Below are 12,050 nucleotides of genomic sequence, written 5' to 3' on the forward strand. Positions count from 1 at the left end.
ATCAAAGATCTTTGTAGCCGTAGAAATTGACGTCTAGATAGCACACTGTCTATCACATGTAGCAATGTTCAAGACAAGAGGTCAATTTATGGGAAATGATGCTTCCCTTAAATGGGCAACTGTAAAGACAGATCCAGATGAAGATGAATACATCCAACATTTAAAGACAAGACGCAGAGCCCATACGAGAAATCATGTGATCAGATATGAGAAGCTAGGAGTGAAAGGAGCTGGCATTAGATGGGAAGTGAATAAAAAACTTGATGTCAAAGGGAAATCTGCAGAAGAGGCCAGAAAATGGAAGAACAGAGGCCAAATGCAAATATGGGGAACAGTGCTTTCACCAGACGGATGGGAGAAAGGAGTGGTGATCTGCAGAGTATGGATGGTCACTGGAGCCTGGAAGGAACCAATTGAAAATGCGCAGAAGATGTGCAAGCCACTATGGCCGAAACTTGCAAAACTATTGACATGGGTCAAAGACAGAGGAGGACCCCTACAGATAGTGCCCTTGGAGAATCCGAAACTGTGCTTCAGAAACAATGGTACAAGAAAAATGGGAGAAAATCCGAACTGTGGACGAATCTTTGATGTTCCAAGAATGGTACACGGTACTGCAGTGACCATGGATCATTATTGGGCATGTGGTTCCAAAGCATATATCAGACTGCTGAAAAACTGGGGAGGTTTAGCCACATTAGTAAATGTCCATTTTCCAGCACTGGTGATTCCAAAAAGTGTTTTGAACATTGACAGTTTCCCGAAAGCAAATGCTCACCTGAGGAAGAAGAGATCTGTAGAAGCAGGATGAAAAGAGAAAATTATTTCTCTGCCAAATCAATAGAAGCCTTTGACTCGATTCCATTTGAGCACAGGCTGTTCAGTCAGACCTCATCAGTGTTCACAACAATCTTCATGCCGAGAATCCAAGTTGGAGCAAATACTAAATGGTTACAAATAACCAGATGGGAATTACTGCAGACAATCAATACAACCATAAAGGGATTCAACGTGATCAAGGAAGAATTAAGGGCGATTCGACTAATGACTCTCCAGAACCAATACGTCCTTGACATGATCACAGCCATGGATGGAGGTGTTTGTGCAAATATCGGAGCATCATGTTGCACATTTATACTTTCTCATGATGAAGAAAATGGAACTCTAACAGAAGCCATAGGTATGCTGATGAAACTACAGAATCAAATGATTGATGAAACCGACGAAGTAGACGATGACAGTTGGTTTGGATCATTGTTTTCATGGGTTCTACAATGGGCCTAGGAGCCCTACTAGTGATGATATTGCTCTGATTTTGTGTTATCAAGATAATAATCTCTCAATGCCAGAAAACTGCGAAAAAGCCATAGGGATGAAGATCATGATTGATGTGGAGTCAGAATGGAAACCCAAAGACCTGACTGATGAAGAAATAAGAGACTTTGTAAAAGCTAGCATTCACGCACCAGAAGGAACAAAGTTTCGATATCCAAGGGGACATAGAACTTATGTGGGGAAATGGATTTATTGCAGCCCAAATGGACAATGTCAACTTATGACATGGAACAAAGATGAACACATGAGGACAGCAGGAAGCTTGAAGGGAGTGATAAAAATATGGATTCCAAAGAGACATTTCTTTAGGCAGTCATGTATAGACCCAGACGATGAAGTGAAATTGAATACAGAAGATGCAGAAAAGGTGGATACCAAGGGAAAAGTGAAAGTGGTCGATGGTGTAGAGGAGGTCCCAAGCACGACCCACACTCAAAGCACCCATTTTGAAGTGCCAGGAATGTTCACGCCGAGGTACGTGATGTACGATGAGCAAATACACCAGCAGAGAGCCGCCGTGGGGCTCTTCCCTGTACCAATCAGACCGACAGCACCTATTGAAGTACCAACACCAAAGAAAACATGGACAGTAAAGTACCCATTGAGGAAACCATATCAACAAATAAAACGGAGAAGTACAATCCCTGAAGTGGCCAAGAAAGTCCTAAAAGAAGATGAATGGTGACATCACAAGAACTCAAACTGACTCTCAGATAAAGAAAACAACGTCCTGTGAATAACAAAAAGAGACGAAACACCATGGATAAGTGACATCCTGAGTTGAAGTTAAAAGGACTATGTCAAGTATAAGAATTATGCCATAAGAGCGATGAAGATATGCAACTAGTTTACACGTGTACATATGCTTGGAAAGGCTAGAAAGCTGAGGAAATCATGAGGCTTGCTATGCTTAGTAGGAAATTAGATGTGGCAAGTGCCACATATGCATATCTACCTCAAAAGGAGCACTTGTAACTCCCACCTGGTATCCACAGGGGCGTCACCCAGTCTGGACTGCTGCACTCTTGGACCTTCCCCCTTTGACCCTCGTGTGGCTGACGACCAGGTCTGAAATACAGGAGTAAAACTTAGCTTAATTGTCTCTGATGGCCCAGGACCCGCCTCCCTTCCGGGCCCTAGAACCCCCTTGGCGCTTTTCTCACCTTGCTTCTTGATTTGGAGCGCTCTCCGTCCTGTCTCTCTGAGCAGGGGCGCGTTGGGTTAGTTGCCGCTGCCTAGTTACTTCACTGGGGCAACACTACGGGTCCAGGCCAGCTGCGACTCCGTTTTTTCAGGTAAGTCTGTCTTGTGAATGCGTTTCTTGTTTTTGTAATTGTCCCTTCTCTCCTTTCCTTAAATGGTAGGTGTGAATGCTGTTCTTGTTTTGTAATTGTTCCCTTCTCTCTCTTCCTCATATTGTAGGTGTGGATGCTGTTCTTATGATGTCGCACAGGTTTGTGCACAAGATGGTAAGTTAGCGCGAAGCGCGGCTCTATATGCTTCTTTGTGCTAACCTTTTTGTCTTTCTGCAGGTAGCAATACTGTCCGGAATAGGTGTGCCGAGCTGATGAAGAGCGGTAAGTAGAAAAGAGTGGACCGCTTGCTGGTACTCTGGATTCGGGCCCGGGCCTTCCACTCAATGCAGGTAAGATATGATTTCAGAATGTCCAAGTAAACGCTTACTAAGTTGCTTTTCTCTGTCTTTTCCTTTCTAGAGTAGTGGCTTTCTGATGGACGAGATCCGCAGAGATGTTGTCTGTTCAGGATCCTGGAGCGGAATGCTGAGGCTGCTCCCAGGAGGTAAGCAAACTCTAATGATGTCTCCTTTTGTTCTCGCAGGTGATTAGGGCCGGCGTGTGGATAAAGATGCTAGCTGACCGCGGTGAGCCTCACGCTTCCACAGGCAGAGCAACGCGAAGCGTGTTCTGAGTCTGGGCGTGGCTTATATAGCCTGCAGGTATCCCAGGTATCCCTGGGCCTGCCACACCCAAAATGCTAGACCACATGGTTCAGTTCAGGAACTGAGCCATGTGGAACCTTCCATGTTGTTGCGCAATGCCCTATGGGCCCATATTACTGCCTTATCACATGAGCCTAGCGCCAAAGGCACAAGGACTGACTCCAAGTGAGTCTGGGAGTGAATGTTAAGGCCCATGAGGACTTGATGGGGGTACTAGATGCAGCCCATCTGGTTAGGTAGTTCCGGCCAAGGGCTGTGGTCGTGACACACTTTATGCAATGTATATGTCCACTTTGCAAAAGGGCAGAACCAACCGCAAGTTACCAGAGGCCTAGGAGAGAAGGCCTGCAAACACGGGAATCGAAAACCAAGGACAGAAACGAAACTCAGAGGCATAAGGCTTGTGCAAAGAAACCAAGGTCATTTTAGCTGTCACAGGCTAATACAATTTATGACACCAAGAACGGAGTATCCTGTTCAAAGGAGTCGAGATAAGCAGCAGAAGGCATTTGGTGAACAGAAAGCTAAAATCAAATACATGAATTACATGGAGACAGAGACAATTTCACGGTGCCTCAGGCATGTGACCTGCAAAGCAAGAAGAGTTGGGGCGATCACACTGACGTGCAGCCTTGAGCCATGCAGAGATATCCGAGTTCTCCCAGACAGAGAGGCAACACTGAGGCTTACAAATTAGAAACTTATTGACACATGGTCAGTGGGTCAGTGATGGATGGTGGTACTGGTTGGTGGGAGGCTAGGGGAATTGACGGGCACCCTGCCGACCATTCTGCATGCTGCTAAGCAAAGTTGAAAAGTACACGGTGACGAAGATCCAATGGTCCATAGAACCAATGAGACATTGTACTTTTTGTGACGTTTACAGCAGTCATTTTTTAGGAAGGGCTTAGATGCCCTATCTGACACTGGGCCTCATTACGACCCAGGCCGTAAGTTACCGCCTGGGTTGTACCCTTACCACCATGGTGTAAACTACATTTACACCATGGTGGATGGCGGATTTACCGCCCCATTCCAAGGTGAGTGGGGCGGTAAATCCCCATTTCCCATTTTACCCTTCCCCATTCCCATTTTTGCCCCATAGGGCATAATGGGAGTGGGGAAGGAGATAATTACGCCACTGTAAATTACGGTGCCGTAATTATCTGCAAGGTCCCTTAGCGCCATGGATTTTAACGCCTGCAAAAAGCAGGCGTTAAACTCACCATGGCGCTAAGGGACCTTGTAATCAGGCGTTAAGGGTCGGCGCCGTTTACGGCGCCGTAAACCCCTTAACGCCTGACTCGTAATGAGGCCCACTGTTTATCCAATCCCCTCACTTCATTACCGTATACAGATATAGTACCTTTAGTAAAGTTACCTTCCTATAACCAATAGAATTGCATGCAACATTTTTAGCGTTTCACGTCAGTGTTGACGAGTTTTTAGTATAAAGGATGTCATTTTTGTGAAGTTCATTGGAGTTGAAGTGAGAAGGAAGATCGAGCAACCGCTGATGTTCATAACTCCCCATTTTTTGTACTTGTCATTAAACGGACTCCCTTTGCCAAACCATTAAGTTGTCATTATTGATTTGATTCTTGAGTACTAATCTGCTTCCCCATCCAAATCACGGGTGCTGCTATTCCATCTTAAAGTGCTGTTTGGGAAAACCCCAGTCCTATGGGCCGGCTGGGGTCCCTCCAGCACAAACCTGTATTCATTTTGAAGGACCAAAGTAACGAGTTATTGAAAGGTGTTTGGCCGTGCTACCCGAGCTAACTCATCTTTGATCTCTTCCTGTAACCCTCAATGAAATATGGTTTGCTGAGCCGTATCTGGCCATCCGGCACTTAAGGCTAGTCTCCGAAACTTGGTTACATACGTCTGGACGTCCTGAGAGCCTTGTTTAATGTCTAGCAGGGGTCCATAGGCTGAAAACTGCACTTCAGAACGCTCAAAATGGATCCTAAAGTTCTTAACAAACAGGGCGTAGTCATTCACTGATGGGTCCTGGTTGGTTACAAGGGGAGTAGCCCAGGCAAGCGCACTTCCAACTAGATTGGATATCAAAAATCCCACCCGGGATCTACTTGTCTCAAATGTCCTGGGTCTGAAGGAGATATACAATGAAAAGGCATCAAGAATTTCCTTCATCATCTTGGGGTTTCCATCATATTTGCCGAATGACAAATGACATGGGAACGGCATGGGGGCAGATCACCTCTACCTTCATCTCTGGCTGCTGCCTGTTGGCGAAGTGCTAAGTTTTCTGCATGTAGAGTCTGTACTTCCACCCTAAATCCTTGGATTGCATTGCACAATTCCTGGTATTGCTCCAGAGAAGCCATCAGAGTTTCTTGGTGTTGTATACTGTCAAACCCTTGGGGTACCTGCCGACACTCCTCCTCACATGTATCTTCAATGGAGCTTTCTTTAGTCTCGGAATCTTTCTTCCGTCGCTGCTTCTTCTGCTCCTTAGTTTTCTTCTCCTTCTTTTGATGGAGGTAGGGGCGAGCTCCCTCGGTGGACACCTTGACCGGAGTAGAATCTAGGTCCAGGGGACCTCTGAGGAGCAAGCCCCTAGTCAGGGAAAAAGCCAGCAGGTGTAAAAAAAAACCTGGGTAGATGCAGAGCTGGGTATTGATCTTCCTTAAACAATATGTAACAATCTCAGTGGAGCACGATGAGAAAGTTCATCCAATACAATGGTCTTTAAAGTCAAGGATAAGTACTGCACCAGCTGGATGGAAAATATCACAGTGTCCCACCTGGAAGTTGATGGCCAAAAATAAATCTCCAGAGTGTAGAGCTTCCAGGAAATGTTGCTGTTAGAAGAGCCAAAATGAGGATACTAAATTAGGGGGAGTCGCCAAGGGCGGTTAAAGAGTGAAACCGCAGAGATAAAGGAACGCGGTCGGGAGTACAGAATCAGTACGTATAACGCGTACCAAGAAAAGAATAATAGACAGAAGAGAAAAGGCACAAATGATATCAGGAAGAAAGAAAAAACTCTGGGCGCTGGTTTTAAGAGGAAAGAGGTGGCAGCTACAAGCCCAATCGGAAACAGGTAAGAAAAGAACACGAAAACAGCTAGATTGCTTAGAAAAAGGATAGGGAGGCAACGAAGACAGCAAGGACTAAGAGCGGAATGACAGAGGATAGGAAGTAGGAGGAATAAAGAGGCAGAACACAGCTAAAGGTTTTGCTATAACAGAGTAGACAGAAAAGGTGCTGAACAGAAAGACAACAAACCACAGGAAGTTACTTTCAGAACAGAAGAGGCACCCGAGTTTGCTAGAGGACAGAGGATCTCACAGAAGGGAAGCGAACAAATACAAGGGGAAAACAACTAAGAGTACTAGAACGCTGTAATGACAGGATCTGGCAGCGCTTCACCAAAAGACGGATGCAACACACAGAGGTAGCATTCTGAGGGCAGTAAGAAGACTCTGGTTGCCATCTTGGAAGAAGACTAGACCGCCAATGTGGAACAAGGGGAATCCATCTTAGGTGTACTTCCATCTCTGCCAATACCTCCAAGGACGGTGCATGACAGTACTTCTTTTATGTTGGACATTCTGACAGTAGCCTTAGTTAGTTTTGTTGAGCCAGGGAAACACCTCATCGAGTCAGGAAAAGATAGAATTTCATCCATCCCCTTTATTTATGTTTATAAAATAAAATTCTATATACACTAAAAAACATTTCTCTGTGTCTGACTCTTACTCTTGACTCCTCACAAACCACAATCTGTTTCTGCTCTCCAAGTTCCGGATTTGACCACGCAAGTGAGATATAGTGTCTACCCATGAAGAGGATGGTACAGTGACTGATCAACTCATTGAGACGAAACTATATACATTTGTTTGATTATTTGCATATCACACTACACAATTGAATTACTTTTATGTGAAGTACTATGTTACCCTTTGAGTGTGTTGAATATGAAAGAAATAACAAGAGAAGCAGAGAAGATATAATTTGCTCAAGACTCTTTTGGTTTCCTTTATATATCAATCAATCAATCAATCAATCAATCAATCAATCAAAGTTTATTTTGAACATTCAGTTCTTAAAACTATACACTCAATAAAAAGCACAAAAATACATAATTGATCAAATTAATAGAGCTCTATACAATAGTTTTCCTAATTAGCATAACCTGTATCAAAAAATGTTCCAACATTACACAAACCCTTGGTTCTTGAGCTTGCATGAAATACAAATATGCAACGCAGCATTGCCTAAAACTCAATAATCTTAAAAGAGGTAACAAAACACATTTACAAGGTATATCATAAAATGGGCAGAAAAACAACATGTGTACATTTGATTCTGTGGAGATGTTATCACATAAACAAGTAATAGGTTTTGCTTTATTCCATACTTGAGTGTATAACGCTAAAGGTAATTGGTGAAATCACAATCTAGTAATCAGTTTTCTTGCATCACTATTGGAGACCAAATTCAAATAATTATCATCATTAAAATCAGTACCAAATTGGTGAGGTAGGTATGATTTAACTGATGATTTGCAGTCTTTTGAGAACACAATAATATGATATTGTTTCGCTTTTACTGCCTTGTCTAACATAGATTTGGCTTCTTTATTAGTTGGATCTGGTTGAAAAAACAAATGACTCAGGCCTAATTCTATAAGACTGCAAGGCCGTTCCGACCTGCAATATGTGCTGGCCACCTACCTGACTTCATCTGCTGCTGGCTTGTGTCCTGCCACCTGAATTGCGGACTTTCCATCTGCATCTATAAACACTGCTGCTACCACGGGTTCCTCTCTTTGGCCCTGCTCCCATGGACCTGCAGGAGCGGTCAAGTGACTATCACCTGACTGCTACTTCAGGAAGTGGTCTTTGGGCGTCTTTAGCCCTGGGTATCCCATTCAAAGGGAAACTCTCTAAGGGCATTGTATTTCCCTGTTTGTCCCTTTTGTGCCTGATCATGTTCCAATCTGTCACCTACCTGCTTCTTTTACTGTGTATCTTTTACACTCTGTTTTTCATTCCTTGCCCTATTCCATCTAGAAAAACCCATTGTGCCTAACCTCAGGTAGTCTCTGCTTGTTGACACCACCATTCCAATCTATATTCCCCTCCAATTTCTACAGATGCCTTGCTTGTTTTTCACCTTGGTCTGCTCAATGCCCGCTCAGTCTGCAATAAGCCTAACTCGATTTCCGTTTTTAATTTGCACTTTCCTTGTTTTACTGAAACTTGGATTACCCATGACAACTCTATAGTACCAGCCTCATTTCGTACTGCTTCTACCCTATTCACTCACAGACCTCACCCTCGTAGACATGGTGGGGGTACTGGGGTTCTCTATAATTCCTCCTGGACGTACTTACCATCTTTTTCTGGCCTTCCAACCTTTAATTCCATTGAATATAATTATTTTCCTCCTCAAGCCCCTTTCCAGTCCTGCCTCTTGTTATGTATCGATCCCCGGACCCAGCCGGTGATTTTCTGGACCATCTTGATCTCCTTCTATCCTTTCTTCTTCCTTTTTCATCACCTTTTATCCTTTCCCGTGACTAATATCCCTTCTAATCTTCTTTCCTGGTATCAGTTGATCTCACTTACTGCCTCCTATTATCTTCAGCTGTTCCCATTCTGTCCGTTCCATCAGGCTGGCTCTTCTCTCAACCTAATATTTTCCGCACTTCCTTTAGCCGAGCCTGTGTTTTCTTGTCCATTCTATGCCTCTGATCACTTTTTACTTTCCTTTTCTCTCTCACCCCTTACCCATTCTACTACTCTTTCTTCACCTACTTTTATTCATTGTAATCTTCGTCCATTTGACTTTGTATCTTTTCTCTCTTCTTTTCCATCTATTCCTACTTTCTCTTTTTTGTCTCCTGAAGTGGTTGCTAGTACCCTCCGTTCTACTTTGCTGTCTGTACTTGATTTAGTCTCTCCTCTTTGTTCTTTTACTCCCCCTCGTAAATCTCTGCAGCCTTGGCTTACTTTTGATTTTATCTCCCTCCGCTGCCATCTGCATAAAGCTGAGTGGCACAGGAACAAATCGAGATCAGCATCTGATCTTGCTGCATTTTAATCTTTACGCTCTTCTTTTGACTCTGCCTTACCTGTGGCAAAAAAATAATACTTTTCGGGTCTCACTGTTTCTCTTTCTCACCACCCTCGTCATCTTTTCAAACTTTTACACAACATCCTGTGTCCTAAATCAGAACGGCAAAAAAGAATTTCTATAATGAACAAATCAAAACAGCCAAAAACTCCACTAGGAAACTCTTTTCGAAATTCTTAAAACTATTGAAAAACCCAACGTATTAGTCCCTGCATTCTTGCCCACTAAAAAGGATTGCGATAAAGTCCAAAGTGCCTTCACAGAGAAAATCTGGAAGGCCAGGGACTTCCTAAGAGAAGCCCAGAAACGTATGCCTAATCAGGCAGAACCTGACTCAGAAGCAGCTCCTGTGCAGAATCGACAATCATTTAGATTTCATCAAATCACCATACATAATATGACAAAAACACTCAAATCGATGAAACCCACTGCCTGCGTAGAAAATATAATTCAATCTAAATTTATCTTTGTGCCCTTTCTCACTAAAATGGTGAATGCCTCCTTTAGGGATGGCTATGTAACAACAGAAATTAAAACAGTCACAATCACCACTCTACCAGAAAAAACCTGAATTAGACTAAAGGGACCCTAGCAACTTAAGACCTATCACAAACTGTAATTCTTTACTGAAGGTTTTGGACAAGGTCACCACTAAACAACTCCATGTATATGTAGAAGCCAATGAGATACTTCATGACCAACAATCGGGCTTTCGAGCTGCTCACAGCACAGAAACGGCTGATCAATCTCCAGTCTCATATGCGAAGCATTGTGGAAGATGGGAAAGCAGGTCTAATCATCCTACTAGATCTTAGTGCAGCCTTTGATCTACTAGATCACAACCAACTTAAACAAGCACTGGGGAAGGGAGCAAATTGCTCCCCAGAAGTTCTAGACTGGTTAACATCATTCCTCTCCAATCGAAAATCAAAGGTACACTGGGGGGACACTTTCTCCTTCTAGGAAATAATAAGCTGCGGTGTACCTCATGGAGCGAGCCTGTCGCAGCTTCTTTTCAATGTATATATTTGATTCCTCTGTTTGATTCTAGAAAAAATGGGCATATTTTTAACAAATTACGCTGATGATATGCAGCTAATCATCAAGCTAAGTGGCGTCCACGCACAAGATAGCGCCATGGTCAAGGCTCTATACAAAACAATCGAAACATGGATGACGAACAACTGGTTGTGTCTCAAAATGGAATTGATGATATTTGGGACCAACCAAGCTAGAATGAAATTAAGTCAACAATATGAATTCCTCAGATAAACAATGACCAAATAAAAGTAGTCAACAGAGTTAAGACTCTGGGGATCTACTTAGAGGCTTCCCTAAATGCTGAGGCACATGTCTCACAGATAAACAAGAACTGCTCCTATTACTTAAGACATCTTCACAAAATACGACCATATCTGAGGGATCCGCAGTTGGGCCACCATTGGAAGACGGACCCCCAAATCCCAGCAAGGCCTGCACAACATTGCTGAAAGTGAATACATGCACAATAAACCATAGAAAGATTCAAACCAATAAAGCACCAAAAAAACACCTCCAATTAAGTCACTTCAAAGGAGAGGGAGTATGGAGTCTCCAAAATGTGCAGCCCAGAGGGACCCTCCTCCATTGAGGCAGTCCCCCCGACCTCTCTTGTAATGCAGCCTGGTCGGCCACTCCAGTCCCATCATCATCACTATTTGTTTCCTGTTCTGAGAGATGCCACAGGACCTGCTGTGCTTCTGCCTCTTTGGTCAACCAGCAATGCACTTCCTTAATCTCAAAGACCAATGTAACGGTTAGGTCCACCTGTAATGGATCCCTCTGTCCACCAACCAAGATTCAAGGGGCCAGCAATCTCAGCATCTGGCCAATGTAAAGCCAAAAGATCCTGGTATATTTGGATTAAGTCTCCTTCATATTGAATAGTGCTTAAAAATATTACCCTCTCCTAAACAGCGGCTTTCTTAGTGTACCTTAAAAATGTCACCACCACCGATCTCAGTCCTCTTCAGTGGCAGACTCTCCTTTCTGCTCCTGGAGGCCAAACACCCGAAAGTTATTTCTACACTCTCTATTTTCAAGATCGTCTATCTTCATCTGATAATCTTCATCCCTGGACTCCAGGTCGGACAGTCTCCCCTCAAACCTCATTTCCACCACATCAGCACTGAGCTTGTTGTTCTCCATTCCCTACAACTTGTTCTCCATTACTTCCACACGACCCCTGAGATCTAAAACGGAGGCCTGCATCTCTCCCTGCAGCACATGTATCTCCTGCATAATATCCTTTATGTCCTCCTTTGTAGATGGGGCCTGCATGCCTCCTCCTGACTCCAGCCTTGAAGGCCCACCCATCTCTTCACACTCCATTGCCTGAGGCTTTTGAAATCACTGCAGGAACCCTATGCCATCTCTGGCCCTGGCCACCTGTGTTCCAGTCCTCACAATCCCAGTATAGGTGAGAGAGCAGCAGTATGCAGTGTTACAAAGGCCCCCAAACTGCTCCACAAAGAAATGGTGAACGCAGGCCCAGTCAACCGCAGAGGCCCCCTCCTAGCTGCACAAGGGCCACTCCAGCCTATGAGGGAGGTTGCCCAGGGGTAATTCTTCACATCACAGCCCAAAAGTCAAAGCTGCTACTACA

Source organism: Ambystoma mexicanum, chromosome 6q (assembly GCF_040938575.1).
Source record: "Ambystoma mexicanum isolate Mex_15411 chromosome 6q, UKY_AmexF1_1, whole genome shotgun sequence".
NCBI classification, from domain to species: domain Eukaryota; kingdom Metazoa; phylum Chordata; class Amphibia; order Caudata; family Ambystomatidae; genus Ambystoma; species Ambystoma mexicanum.